Source organism: Chlorocebus sabaeus, chromosome 12 (genome assembly GCF_047675955.1).
Source record: "Chlorocebus sabaeus isolate Y175 chromosome 12, mChlSab1.0.hap1, whole genome shotgun sequence".
NCBI classification, from domain to species: domain Eukaryota; kingdom Metazoa; phylum Chordata; class Mammalia; order Primates; family Cercopithecidae; genus Chlorocebus; species Chlorocebus sabaeus.
Genome location: NC_132915.1, coordinates 69,813,446 through 69,828,016, shown reverse-complemented (window position 1 = coordinate 69,828,016; position 14,571 = coordinate 69,813,446). Strand labels below are relative to the sequence as shown.

At 39.8% G+C, this 14,571-nt stretch overlaps 1 long non-coding RNA gene across 3 annotated transcripts in view; it reads left to right on the top strand.

Moving 5' to 3' along the window:
• The window catches only part of LOC140712970 (uncharacterized), a 60,738-nt gene that overhangs the window by 1,332 nt on the left and 44,835 nt on the right, over positions 1-14,571 (top strand). The window contains exon 2 of one of the 3 annotated variants that reach the window (XR_012094847.1): positions 10,262-10,377. The exons of the other annotated variants lie outside the window; for them this stretch is intronic. This is a non-coding gene — a long non-coding RNA (uncharacterized lncRNA). The remainder of the gene's footprint in view (positions 1-10,261; positions 10,378-14,571) is intronic. 3 annotated transcript variants of the gene reach the window in all.

Sequence of the window (14,571 nt, the reverse complement as noted above, 5' to 3'; positions counted from 1 at the left end):
ACTGGAGTGCAGTGACATGATCTTAGCTCACTGCAACCTCCACCTCCCAGATTCAAGCGATTCTCCTGCATCAGCCTCCTGAGTAGCTGGGACTATGGGCGCCTGCCACCATGCCTGGCTAATTTTTTGTATTTTTAATAGAGACAGAGTTTCACCATGTTAGCCAGGATGGTCTCAATCTCCTGACCTCGTGATCCACCCACCTCGGCCTCCCAAAGTCCTGGGATGACAGGTGTGAGCCACCGTGCCTGGCCAAAACTTTTCAATCTCACTGTTGGTTAGCTTGATGTATAATCTTTAAATATTCAAACTTATGGTGTATAGACCTCTTTCTGTAATCTGGGTCATCAAGTTGTTAGGGGCAGGCCTGCTACTACTAGCCAACATTTTCCTGAAGTCCTAACTGAACCCAGCAAGTCCAAACAAAACAAAACATTAAGTATATATGTTGGAAAGAAAATAAAAAATAAATTCTTTTAGAGTATTATGATTGATTGCTTTCTTGGAAAATCCATGGAATAAATTGAAACTAATTCAATAAGGTGGCTATAAAACACCTCTCCTAAACAACAATCATCAATTTTAAAATGCAGTGGGAAGAAGACTGGGCGTGATGGCTCATGCCTATAATCTCAGCACTTTGGGAGGCTGATGAGGGAGGATTGCTTGAGGCTAGAAATTCAAGACCAACCTGGGCAAAATAGTAAGACCCCATTTCTAAAAAAGAAAAGGTAGCTGGGTATGGTGGCATGTACCTATAGTCTCAGCTACTCAGGAGGCTGAGACAGGAGGACCAGTTGAGCCCAGGAGTTTGAGGCTGCAATGAGCTATGATTCTACCACTGTACTCCAGCCTGGACAAAAGACTGACACGCTGTCTCTTAAAAAAAAAAAAAAATTGAAATAGGAGAAATATTACATTCAAAAATAACAAAATTCAAGTTCGTGTTTATAAAGAATTACAAGACCTATTTGAAGAATTGAGAAAGCTAGATGAGGGATAGGGGTGGAAGGAAAGATCACAAAGGGCCATGAGGAAACTTTGGGGGTGATAAAAATGTTCATTTTCTTGATTGTTGTAATGGTTGCATGGATGTTTATATGTCAAAACTTACCAAATTGTACACTGTAAATATGTTTATGTATAAGTGCTTATTGTGTGTCAATTATACCTAAATAAAGCCATTTAAAAAGGGAGGGGGGAAGAAGTAGCTTTTTATTTGATTGTATATGATATGTAAAGCACTTGGTTAGGCACTTTACATGCAATATGTTATTTAATACTGATGACAACCCATGAAGTTGGTATTACAATCACCCCTATTGTACAAACTAAGAAATTGAGGCTTAGGAGTAACTTGACCAAGGTCCAAGTCTCATATACTATATAACAGGAGTAAGACTCAGATCTTACCTAACAACAGTATTTATACTTTAACCTGACTTACATATTTCCATAAAGGATACAAGTAAAGACTCGAATATATGGAAAAATAATACAGTCAATATTGTAAAGTTGTCCATTTCCACCAAACTAATTTAAAAATTTAGCAAAATCCCATTGTGATTCTTTCTTTCTTTCTCTTTTCTTTCTTTTTCTTTCTTTCTTTCCTTTCTTTTCTTTCTTTCTTTCTTTCCTTTCTTTTTCTTTCTTTCCTTTTTTTCTTTTCTTTTTCTTTTCTTTTTTTTCCTTCCTTCCTTACTTTCCTTTCCTTTCTTTTCCTTTCCTTTCTTTTTGTATTTCCTTCCTTCCTTCCTTTTTTGTTTTGTTTTGTTTTGAGACAGAGTCTTGCTTTGTCACCCAGACTAGAGTACAATGGGGGTGATCATGGTTCACTGCAACCTTGACCTTCTCCTACCTCAGCCTCCCAAGTAGCTGGAACCATAGGTATATGCCACTATACTGGGCTACTTTTTTTTTTTCTAGAAATTGGGACTCCCTGTGTTGCCCAGTCTAGTCTCCAATTCCTGAGCTCAAGCGATCCTCCTACCTTAGCCTCCCAAAGTGCTAGGATTACAGGTGTGTGCCACCACACCAGGCCCCCTTTATGATTTCTATAAAAAAAATTTTTAAAAATCCAAATTGATTTTGCAACTATTATTCTTTCTTATTAGAATGCCATTTTTTGCCTATTTTTCCCCATCTCACTACCTCCACCCCAGAGTAAAGAAATTACTCTTTATTCTGTTGGACTCAAAAGTCATCTCACCTAGGAAGCTTCCCCCACTGATATGGTTTGGCTCTGTGTCCCCACCCAAATCTCATCTTGAATTGTACTCCCATAATTCCCATGTGTTGTGGGAAAGACCCAGTGGGATAAAATTTGAATGATGGGAGATAATTTGAATCATGGGGGCGGGTTCCCCTGTACTCTTCTCATGATAGTGAATAAGTCTCATGAGATCTGATGGTTTTATCAGGGGTTTCCACTTTTGCATCTTCCTCATTTTCTCTTGCTGCTGCCATGCAAGAAATGCCTTTCACCTCCCCCCATGATTCTGAGGCCTCCCTAGCCATGTGGAACTGTAAGTTCAAATAAACCTTTTATTCCCAGTCTTGGGTATGTCTTTATTAGCAGCATGAAAATGGACTAATACAGTAAATTGGTACCAGTAGAGTGGGGCATTGCTGAAAAGATACCCAAAAATGTGGAAGCAACTTTGGAACTGGGTCTCTGGCAGAGGTTGGAACAGTTTGGAGGGCTCAGAAGAAGACAGGAAAATGTGGGAAAGTTTGGAGCCTCCTAGAGACTCGTTGAATGACTTTTGACAAAAATGCTGATCATGATATGAACAATAAGGTCCAGGCTGAGGTGGTCTCAGATGGAGATGAAGAACTTGTTGGGAACTGGAGCAAAGGTGACTCTTGTTATGTTTTAGCAAAGAGACTGACAGCATTTTGCCCCTGCCCCAGAGATTTGTGGAGCTTGGAACTTGAGAGAGATGATTTAAGGTATCTGGTAGAAGAAATTTCTAAACAGCAAAGTATTCAAGAGGTGACTTGGGTGCTGTTAAAGGCATTCAGTTTTATAAGGGAAGTGGAGCATAATAGTTTGGAAAATTTGTAGCCTGACAATGTGATAGAAAAGAAAATCCCATTTTCGGAGGAGAAAGTCAAGCTGGCTGCAGAACTTAGCATAGGTAACGAGAAGCCAAATGTTAATCGCCAAGACAATGGGGAAAATGTCTCCAGGGCATGTCAAGGTCTTCACAGCAGCTCTTCCCATCACAGGCTCAGAGGCCTCAAAGGAAAATGTGGTTTCATGGGCTGGGCCAAGGGTCCTCGCACTGTGTACAGCCTAGGAACTTGGTGCCCTGTGTCTCAGCTGCTCCAGCTGTGGCTGAAAGGGGCCAATGTAGAGCTTGGGCTGTGGCTTCAGAGGGTGCAAGCCCCAAGCCTTGGCAGCTTCCACGTGGTTTTGAGCCTGCAAGTGCACAGAAGTCAAGAATTGGGGTTTGGGAACCTCCGCCTAGATTTCAGAGGACGTATGGAAATGCCTGGATGCCCAGACAAAAGTTTGCTGCAGGGGCTGGGTCCTCATGAAGAACCTCTGCTAGGGCAGTGCAGAAGGGAAATGTGGGGTCAGAGCCTCCACCCAGAGACGCTACTGGGGCACTGCCTAGTGGAGCTGTGAGAAGAGGGCCACCATCCTCTAGACCCCAGAATGGTAGATTCACTGACACCTTGCACTGTGCACCTAGAAAAGCCACAGACACTCAACACCAGCCAGTGAAAGCAGCCAGGAGGGGTGGTATACCCTGCAAAGCCACAGAGATGCAGCTGCCCAAGACAATGGAACCTACCTCTTGCATCAGCATGACCTGGATATAAGACATGGAGTCAAAGGATATCATTTTGGAGCTTTAGAATTTGGCTGCCCCACTGGTTTTCTGTTACAGGGCATGTGCTCTGTAACCCCTTTGTTTTGGCCAGTTTCTCCCATTTGTAACAGCTGTATTTACCTAATACTTGTACCCCATTGTATCTAGGAAGTAACTAGCTTGCTTTTGATTTTACAGGTTCATAGGCAGAAGAGACTTGCCTTGTCTCAGATGAGGCTTTGGACTGTGGACTTTTGGGTTAATGCTAAAATGAGTTAAGACTTTGGGGGATTTTTGGGAAGGCATAATTGGTTTTGAAATATGAGGACATGAGATTTGGAGGGTCCAGGGGCTGAATGATATGGTTTGGCTCTGTGTCCCCACCCAAATCTTATCTTGAATTGTACTCCCATAATTCCAACATGTTGTGGGAGGGACCTGGTAGGAGATAATATGAATCATGGGGGCAGTTTCCTCCATACTACTCGTAGTAGTGAATAAGTCTCATGAGATCTGGTGGTTTTAGCAGGGGTTTCCATTTTTGCATCTTCCTCACTTTCTCTTGTCACCGCCATGTAAGAAGGCCTCTCACCTCCTGCCATGATTCTGAGGCCTCCCTAGCCATGTGGAACTGTAAGTTCAATTAAGTCTTTAGTTCTTCCCAGTCTCAGGCATGTCTTTATCAGCAGCGTGAAAACAGACTAATACTCCCACCCTCTCAAGTCCAGGTTTAATGTCCCCTTATAAGCTACTACAGCAATCTATGCTTATCCCTATAAAGGTCCTTATCATAATTAGTCAAATTCTTCATCTTCTTTTCTGTCACTCTACTTGATTCTAAGTTTCTTGAGAAAAGGTATACATTATTATTTACTTAGAACTTAGTATGTTTCCTGGAACATACTAGGAAAACAGTGTATTTTACACGAATTAAGAAATAAATTTTCTAGTATCATAAAGCAAGTACATGAAGAATCTGAAATTAAATCCAAATTTGGCATAATGATATAGGTTATCTTCCTGGCCCATTACTTTTCTGAGAACTGCAAAGAAAAGCCCAGGAACTGCTCCTCCCCTCCAGATCTGAATGCTAACAGTTATGAGTCTCTGTTGTACCAGCATGAACCCCTTTCTACCCTTGACCAGAGGGAACTGATCCAGGAGCAGACACCTGAGTGGGCTTTTCTTTGCTGGAAGCCTTTTTATTACAGCTTCAATCTCATTACCTATAATAGGTCTGTTCAGGTTTTAGACTTCTTCATGGTTCAATCTTGGCAGGTCATATGTGTCTAGAAATTTGTCCATTTCTTCTAGATTTTCCAATTTATTGACATATACTTGCTCATAGTAGTCTCTAATGATCTTTTGAATTTCTGCAGTTTAAATTATAATGTCTCTTTTTTCATCTCTGATTTTATTTCTTTGGGTCTTCTCTCTTTTTTATAATCTAGCTAACAGTTGATTGACATTATCTTTTCACAAAATCATCTTATCTTTTTATTGATCTTTTGTATTGTTTTATTTTTATATCATTTATTTCTGCTCTGATTTTTATTATTTATTTTCTTCTATTAATTTGAGGTTTGGTTTGCTCTTGTTTTCTAGTTCTTTAAGATGCATTGTTGGGTTATTTGAAGTTTTTCTCCTTTTTTATTAGGTGGTTATTGCTATAAACTTTCCTCTTAGTACTGCTTCTGCTGTATCTCATGACTTTTGCTGTGTCATGTTTCCATTTTCATTTGTTTTGGGAAATTTTAAATTTCCTTCTTAATTTTTTCATTGACCTGCTGGTCATTCAAGAGCCTATTTTTTAACTTCTATGTGTTTGTATAGTTTCCAAAGTTCCTCTTGTTTTTGATTTCTAGTTTTATTCCATTATGGTCCGAGAAGGCGCTTGATATTATTCTGATTTTTTTGAGTGTTTTAAGACTTCTTTTCTGACCTAACATATGACCTATCCTTGAGAATGATTCATATACTAAAGAGAAGAATGTGTATTCTATAGGCATTAGATGAAATGTTCTGTAAATGTCTATTTAGTCCATTTGGTCTATAGTACAGATTAAATCCAGTATTTCCTTGTTGATTTTCTATCTGGGTGATGTGTCCAGTGCTGAAAATGGGGTGTTGAAGTCTCCAGCTGTCATTGTATTGGGGTCTATCTCTGACTTTAGTTTTAATAATATTTGCCTTGTATACCTGGATGCTCTCCAGTGTTAGGTGCATATATATTTAGAATTACTAAATTATCTTGCTGAGTTGACCCCTTTATCATTATATGATGACCTTCTTTGTCTCTTTTTATAGATTTTGTCTGAAATCTTTTGTCTAATAAAAATACAGCTTCTCCTGCTTGTAATCCCAGCACTCTGGGAGGCCGAAATGGGTGGATAACTTGTGGTCAGCAGTTCAAGACCAGCCTGGCCAACATGGTAAAACCCCATCTCTACTGAAAATACAAAAATTCACCAGGCGTGGTGGCACGTGCCTATAATCCCAGCTATTCAGGAGGCTGAGGTGGGAGAATTGCTTGAACCCGGTAGGGCAGAGGTTGCAGTCAGCTGAGATTGTGCCACTGCACTACAGCCTGGGCAACAGAGCAAAACTCCATCTCAAAAAAAAGAAAAAAAGAAAAAAAAGCATATATGGCTGCTCCTGCTCCTTGTTTGTTTGTTTGTTTCAACTGGCATGGAACTTTTTTCCATGTCTTTATTTTCGGTCAGTGTGTCTTTATAGGTAAAGTGTTTCTTGTAGACAACAGATCATTATATCTTTTTTAATTAGTTCAACTACTCTGTGTCTTTTTGATTGGTGAATTTAGTCCATTTATTTTAAATGTTACTATGAATAAGTAAGGACTTACTTCTGCCATTTTATAATTTGTTTTCTTGTTGTTTTGTGGTCTTCCCTGCCTGGCTTCCTGCCTGCTTTCTTTCCTCCTTCTCTCCCTTCCTTCCTTTTGGGAAGAGTATTTTCTCTGGTGGTATGTTTTAATTTCTTGCTTTCTACTTTTTGTGTATCTGCTGTAGGTTTTTAAATTTGAGGTTCTCATGAGGCATGGAAATAACAATTTATAACCCATTATTTTAAACTGATGACAACTTAACATGGGTTGTAACAAACAAATAAGCAAAGAGAAGAGTAATAAAAACTACACTTCAACTTCACTTTACACTTTAACTGCTTGCTTTTTAACTTTTTGATGTTCTTATTTATATCTTATACTGTCTGTGTCTTGAAAAGTTGTTGTAATTATTACTTTGGATAGGTTCATATTTTAGTATTTCTGCTCAAGATGTGAGTAATTTCCATACCACAATTACAGTGTTAGGCTATTCTGTGTTTGACTGGGCACAGTAGCTCGTGCCTATAACCCCAGCACTTTGGGAGGCCAAGACAGTGTTGGCCATGTTGCCCAGGCAGTCTCAACACCTTGAGCCCAGGTGTTTGAGACTAGCCTCAGCAACATGGCAAAACCTTGTCTTTATAAAAAATTTTTAAAAAATAAGCGGGGCACAGTGGCATGAGCCTGTGGTCCCAGCTACTTGGAAGGCTGAGGTGAGAGGATCACCTGAGCCCAGGAGTTGAGGATGCAGTGAGCTGTGTTATCAATAGCACCACTGCACTCCAGGCTGGGTGGGCAACAAATCTAGACCCTATCTTAAGAAAAAAACTTCTGTTTTTATCTGTTTACTTATTATTACCAGTGAGTTTTGTACCTTCAGATCACTTCTTATTGCTTAACATCCTTTTCTTTCAGATTGAAACACTACCTTTAGCAATTCTTGTAGGACAAGTTTGGTGTTGATGAAATCCCTCAGCTTTTGTTTCTCTGGGAAAGTCTCTATTTATTCTTCATGGTTGAAGGATATTTTTACCGGATATACTATTCTAGGATAAAAGTTTTTTCTTCAGCACTTTAAATATGTCATGCCACTCTGTCACGCCATGTGTACTGCCATGTCAAACCTGTAAGGTTTCCACTGAGAAGTCTGCTGCCAGACATATTGGAGCTCCTTTGTATGTTATTTAGTTCTTTTCTTTGGCTGCTTTTAAGGTTCTTTCTTTCCTTCACCTTTAAGAGTTTGATTATTAAATACTTTGAAGTAGGGTTCTTTGTGTTAAATCTGCTTAGTGTTCTATAATCTTCTTGTGCTTAAATACTGATATCCTTCTCTAGGTTTGGAATGTTCTCTGTTATTATCCCTTTTAATAAATTTTCTACCCCTATCTCTCTCTACCTTCTCTTTAAAGTCAGTAACTCTTAGATTTGGCCTTTTGAGGTTGTTTTCTAGATCTTGTAGGCATGCTTTATTCTTTTTTATTTTGTCTCCTGTGACTGTGTATTTTCAGGTAGCGTATCTTCAGGCTCACTAATTCTTTCTTCTGTTTGATCAGTTCTGTTGTTGAGAGACTCTGATTCCTTCTTCAGTATGTCAGTTGAATTTTTTGGCTTCAGAATTTCTGCTTGGTTTTTTAAAATTATTTGAATCTCTTTGTTAAATTTATTGGATATGATTCTGAATTCCTTCTCTGTGTTATCTTGAATTTTGTTGTGCTTCCTCAAAAAAGCTATTTTGAATTATCTGTCTGAATGTTCATGTAATTCTGTCACTCCAGAATTGGTCACTGGTGCCTTATTTATGTTTTTTAGTGAGGTCATGTTTTCCTTGATAGTCTTGATGCTTGTGGATATTCAGCAATGTCTGGGAATTGAAGAGTTAGGTGTAGTCTTTGCTGTCTGGGCTTGTTTGTACCTATCCTTCTTGGGAAGGATTTTCAGGTATTCAGAGGGAATTGAGTGTTGTGATCTAAGTCTCTGTTCACTGCAAGTATATCTGCATTAGGGGCCACCCTAAGCCCAGTAATGCTGTGACTCTTGCAGACTCGTAGATGTACTGCCTTGGTGGTCTTGGGTAAGATCTGAGAGAATTCCCTGGATTACCAGGCAGAGACTCTTGTTCCCTTCTCTTACTTATCCCAAGTAAATGGAGTCTCTCCATGATGAGCTGCCTGGATCTGGGGAAGGAGTGACACAAGCACCCCTGTAACCACCACCACTAGGACTGTGCTGGGTTATACCTGTAGCCAGCATAGCACTAGGTCTCGCCCAAGGCCTGCAGCAGCCACTGCCTGGCTACTACCGATGTTCACTCAGGGCTCAAGGGCTCTTCAGTCAACAGGTGGCGAATTCAGCGAGGCTTCTGTCCTTCCCTTCAGGACTATAGGCTCCACTCAGCCCAGGGCAGGTTCAAAAATGCTATCTGAGAGCCAGGGCCTGGAGCTGGGAACCTCAGGCAACTTCTTAGTGCTCTGTTTTACTGTGGCTGAGCTAGCACCTAAGCCACAAGACAAAGTCCTTTCCTCTTACCTCTCCTTTCCTCAAGCAGAAAGAGTTTCTCCCCATGGCCACCACCGCCCCAGGCCTTTGGCAAATACTGCTTGGTTTACTCAAGTCCCAAGGGCTCTTCAGTCAGCTTGCAGGGAATGCTGCCAGGCCTGGGTCTCTCTTTAGGGCAGTGTCCTCCCCTCTGGCCCTGGGTTAGTTCAGAAATGCCATCCAGGAGCAAAGTCCTGGAATCAGAGACTCCAGGAGCCCACATGGTACTTTACCCTACTGTGGCCGAGCTGGTACCCAAGCTACAAGGCTTACTCTTCCCTCTCCTTTAGTTAAACTGAAGGAGTCTCTCTCCATAGCCTCTACAACTGGAAATGTGCTGGGTCACACCTGAAGCTAGCACAGCGCTCAGTCTCATCCAAGTCCTGTGACAAGTACTGCCCTGCTGCTGCTGGTATTTATTCAAGGCCCAAGTGTTCTTTAGTCAGCAAGAGACGAATCCTGCCAGAACTGTGGCAGAAGGTCCCCTTCTGGCCCACAGTGTCTAGAAATGTTGTTCAGGAACTAGGACTGGTTTGGGGACTTCAGGACTCTTCCTGGTACCCTGTTCTACTGTGGCTGAGATGGTATCCAAGTTGCAAGACAGAGTCTTCTTTGCTGTTTCCTCTCCTCTCCTCGAGTGGAAGGAAGGAGTCTCTTTTGGAGCTGCAAGCTGTGCTGCCCAGGGTTAAGGAAGGTTTGACACAAGCACTCCCTTGGCCACTCCAGCTGGGGTCTCACTAGGTCACATGCCCCCCAGGTCCACTGGCTCTGAGTCCAGCACAGTACCAGGACTTGCCCAGGAAATGCAGTCCTTGTTTAGACTGGCTTTCAAGTTTATTTAGGGTCCTAGAGCACTTTAGCCCATGGTCATGTCGCTTGCTGGAACTCAGGTTCCGACTCTTGGGATGGGTGATCCCCCTCTGGCTAGGGCTGGTCTAAATGCTTCATCTGTGAGCACCAGCTAAATTCTTTCTTGTGTTGTTTTCCGCTATGACCGGCAGCACTGAATCCCAGTGCAAAGTCTCACAATCACTGTGCTCTTCCTCCCTCATGCATACAGATTCTCTCTCCTCACCGCGGCTGCTGCTGGAGGATGAAGGAGGGGTGGTGTTAGCAATTCAAGACTGTCTTTCCTACCCTCTTCAGTGCCTTTCCTTGATAAGCTGTTTAAACCAGGTACTGTGATCACTCACCTGATTTTTGGTTCTTACAAAGGAACTTTCTTGTGTGGATAGTTTTTCAATTTGCTATTCCTGGAGGGGAGATGTTCACTGAAGGTGTCTTATTCAGCCATCTGACTCCACCTCCCCCTAATCTATCCCTCATTTTTCTTTGTTTTAACTAGCTCAAATGAACTTCTACTTTCAATCTAGATAATTCTTACTATTGTAGACACAAAAACCCATGTTTCTACTATCTTATGATATCAACTTAAACATATATATATAATGAATCCACTGACTTTAGTACTTAAACCTCACCACTGTCTGCTTTATTGTCCTCTGCCACCACACACACCATCACCAAACAGTCTGTTCATATATATAGTAAGGTTAAAGAGGCTTTATAGCAAACCCAAATGAGTAAACACTTTCCCATTCACTACAGAGGAATTTGATAATCATTTTATGTATGGAGTGGCTTAAATGCCCAGACATCTGCTTATAAATTTCATTCCCTTTTTCCCTCTTCCCTTTTTGTTCTTTAGATTAGCTAGTTTAGTTATTCTCACAACTTAGTATGCCTAAGAATTATTGCATAAAATAGTATTTATAAAGTCATGCTTAATGAACCTTTTGGGCAATTTAAAGAATTTTCAAGGGTAATTTTGACTATGTAATTTTTGCTTTGTTCACTGACTTTAATTCCTCTTATTCACATCCCTTACCATCCTAACTCCTCCTCAAAAATGAAACTGTACACTGTACTTACAATGAGAACACTGTAAACAAACAGCATTAAAATTATATTAAATGTTATTTTTTACTTTAGCAGTTTACAAGGCACCTTGGATTTTATAGTACCTTAGTTATTATTATTATTATTAATGTCAATTAATATCACATGATAGATGTACAAACATGAAAGTTAATAGAAATTCCACATGAGCCCAACCTTATTTTCTAACTTTATTTCCAATTACTCTCCATCACACATCTTAAGTTCTAACCAACTTGAAATTCTCAGTGTTTTTTAATCCCAATCCTTTCCCCAATCCTATCCCATGCCTTCCACCTGGGATATTCTCTACCAATTGCTCTCCCCTCTATGCAAGTCCAAATTCTACTCATCTTGTCATGTTCTTACCAAATACGGCCTCTCCTAATATTTCTAAAATTTCTAGATTTAATGCCTCCTTCCTCCAAATGACTACCTTATAATGCAGACTTTCTGTGTTTTTTTGACCCATCAGTCTACATTTTAGTACAGTAATTTGGTATGTGTCCTGTTGTACCTCTAGTGCTTTAAACCTTTCAGCTCTCTGTTTAAAGTAATAACAATAACAATATATTGGGTGATGATACCTTATGGGTAAGTAAAATGAATGGCATAAATGCTTTAAGGGATGGGAATGAGGAATTGGGAATAAGGTAACTGCACTATCTCTAGAGTGGCATTGTGTTACTTGAAAGTGGACTTAGATCAGTTGTGAATGTATATTGGAAACTCTAGGACAACTACTTAAAAAAATTAAAAAAGAAGTGTAATTGATATGCCAAAGAAGATAGAAAAGAAGGGGGTGCAAAAATAAATAAAAAACAAATGCAATGAGTAGAAAACATTAGGAACATGTAGATATTAAACCAAATATGTCAATAGCCACTTTAAGTGTGAATTGTCCAAATATGTCAATTTTTTGTAAGTGTGATTGTCAGTCAATAAAAAACAAGATCCATATGTTGTCTACAAGAAACTCACTCTATAAGGACACAAGTAGGTTAAAAGTAATGGAATGGAGGAAAAGATACCATGCTGTATTCATTAGCTAGGTCTTCCATAACAAAGTTCTATAAATTGGTGGCTTAAACAAGGGAAATTTATGTTCTCACAATCTGGAAGTTAGAAGTCTGAGATCAAGGTGTTGGCAGAATTATTTTTTTCTGAAGATCATGAGAGGAGGATCTGTTCTTAGCCCCTCTCCTTGGCTTGTAGATTTATCTTCTCCCTCTTGAGAGGAATATAGACTTCCCTCTATTCGTGTCTGTGTCCAAATATCCTCTTCATATAAGGACACTAATCATAGCGGATTAGGGCCCATTCTTACGAGCTTATTTTAATTTTATACTTATTTAAAGACCCTGTGTCCAAATATAAAAGTCACTTTCTGAGGTATTGGGAGTTAGAACTTCAACAATAAAAATTTGGGGGAGGGGATACAATTCAACCCCTAATATATGCTAACACTATTCAAAAGAAAGCTGGAATCGCTCTATTAATTGCAGTCAATGCAGACTTCAGAACAAGGAAAATTATCAGGGATGAACAAGAGCACATTACCTAATGATAAATGGTTCAATTCTCCAAGAGGACAAAACAATCCTTAATGTGTACACATCTAACAACAGAGCATCAAAATACATGAGGCAAAAACCAATACAAATGCACGGAGTAATAGACAAGGTGCCTTACAGATAGAGTTCCGGAGCAACCGTGCAAAAATTAATTTCCTTAAACATGTTATTTCTTCCAGAGGTAACAGGACTGTTAAAGAACCAAGGAAGTATAACAATAGGGCAAAATTATTACTGAGATAACAAATATTTCAAGATTCCTGTTGGAGAAGCTGTTGGAGCTCTCTTTTACAGGATTGTAGAATCTATCCTTAGTCCTTTGACAACTGACACTCTCACCAGTAAACCTTTTAATCCCCCAAGTAGTGGAATACATTTAAGGAACTGGAAATCATCAAAATTCACAAAGAGCACCACCCTCTCTCCTCTTATCCCAGGAAGCCCGAAATTCTATTGTCATATCCCTTAGGGGATTTTTTTCCCCTTTTGTAGGCTTCAGTTGTTTTCAGGAGCTTTTTGAGTAATATTTGTATTTCTAGCCAAAGATACATTAACTTTAATATTTCCTTGGCAGATTAGTACTAAAGAGAGAAATGTTGCTTGTTTCATGGAAATAAATTGATAGGTTCAGCAGCTGTCATTTTGCTTATGTAAGTGCACACTTCAGAAGAGAAGTGTTTTGAACCTGAGCAAATGGTTTTAAATATGGAAAAAATTTTCCTAAATCCCAGTACCTAAACATTAAAGGACATAATTGATAAGTTTAAATATTTCCAACATCTGGTAAGTGCTTTCTCATTCATTCACTCAGTCTGCAACACCAGCATGTCAGCCACTGTGCTGAGTCCTGGTAATTGAAAGTTTAAAAAGATCCTGTTTCTGTCTTCCAGGGGTTCACAGTCTGGCGGGGAAGACAGACATGTTACTAAATACAGTATAATTAATAACTGTTAGATTAGCTGTCCCTACAAAAATGCTATAGAAAGACACACAGAACTGGCAACTTAGGAAAGAGTTTAGTCAGTACATGGGCATTATCACAGAAGGAAGAAATGGCATTCTCAACAGAGAGAACATATGTAAAAGGCACAGAAAAAAAAATGCAACAGTGGTGTGTCCAGCTCCCTCAGAGTAGTGGGAGTAACAAGAGGAGACTCTTAAACACAACTTGATTTAGGATGAATAATTTAAGTGACTTGTCTGCACAGCTTTCTGCCTCATGGTTAGCACCTACAAGTGCTAAAGCATAAAAACAGAGAAGGCTGCCCGAAAACAGGAAGAGTAACTACCTCAGATGTATTTATCAAAGTTCATATTGATCATGTTTCTATTTGTTTCAGATCTTATCATGGCATGATTTGGTTTTTAATCTTTGTTGTGTTCTCTTCATCTAAGACACATACCATATAGATATAGACTCACAAACTCATAACACCTACAGATTACTTATGGGGGCTTCTGAGGCCTTCCACCAATTTTTTTTTTAATTTCAAAAACATTTTAAGAGACAGGGTCTCGCTATATTGTCCAGGCTGGAGTACAGTGGCTATTCACAGGTGCAATCATAGCACCAATGTACCTGGCTTCACATTTAAATTTCAATCTGCAGCCTCACCAGGTGCAGTGGCTCACGTCTGTAACCCAAGTACTTTGGGAAGCTGAGGCAGGAGTTTGAGACCAGCCTGGGTGACATGAGACCCCATCTCTACAGAAAAATTTAAAAGTAATAATTAAACAATAAAAACCTCCAGCCTCATAGGCTACTATTTTCTGAACCAGGTTCCTATAATTCCTCAAAATCCCATCCACTTTCTTGCCTCTATGCCTTTGCTCAAGCTGTACCTCCCTGGAATGCCTT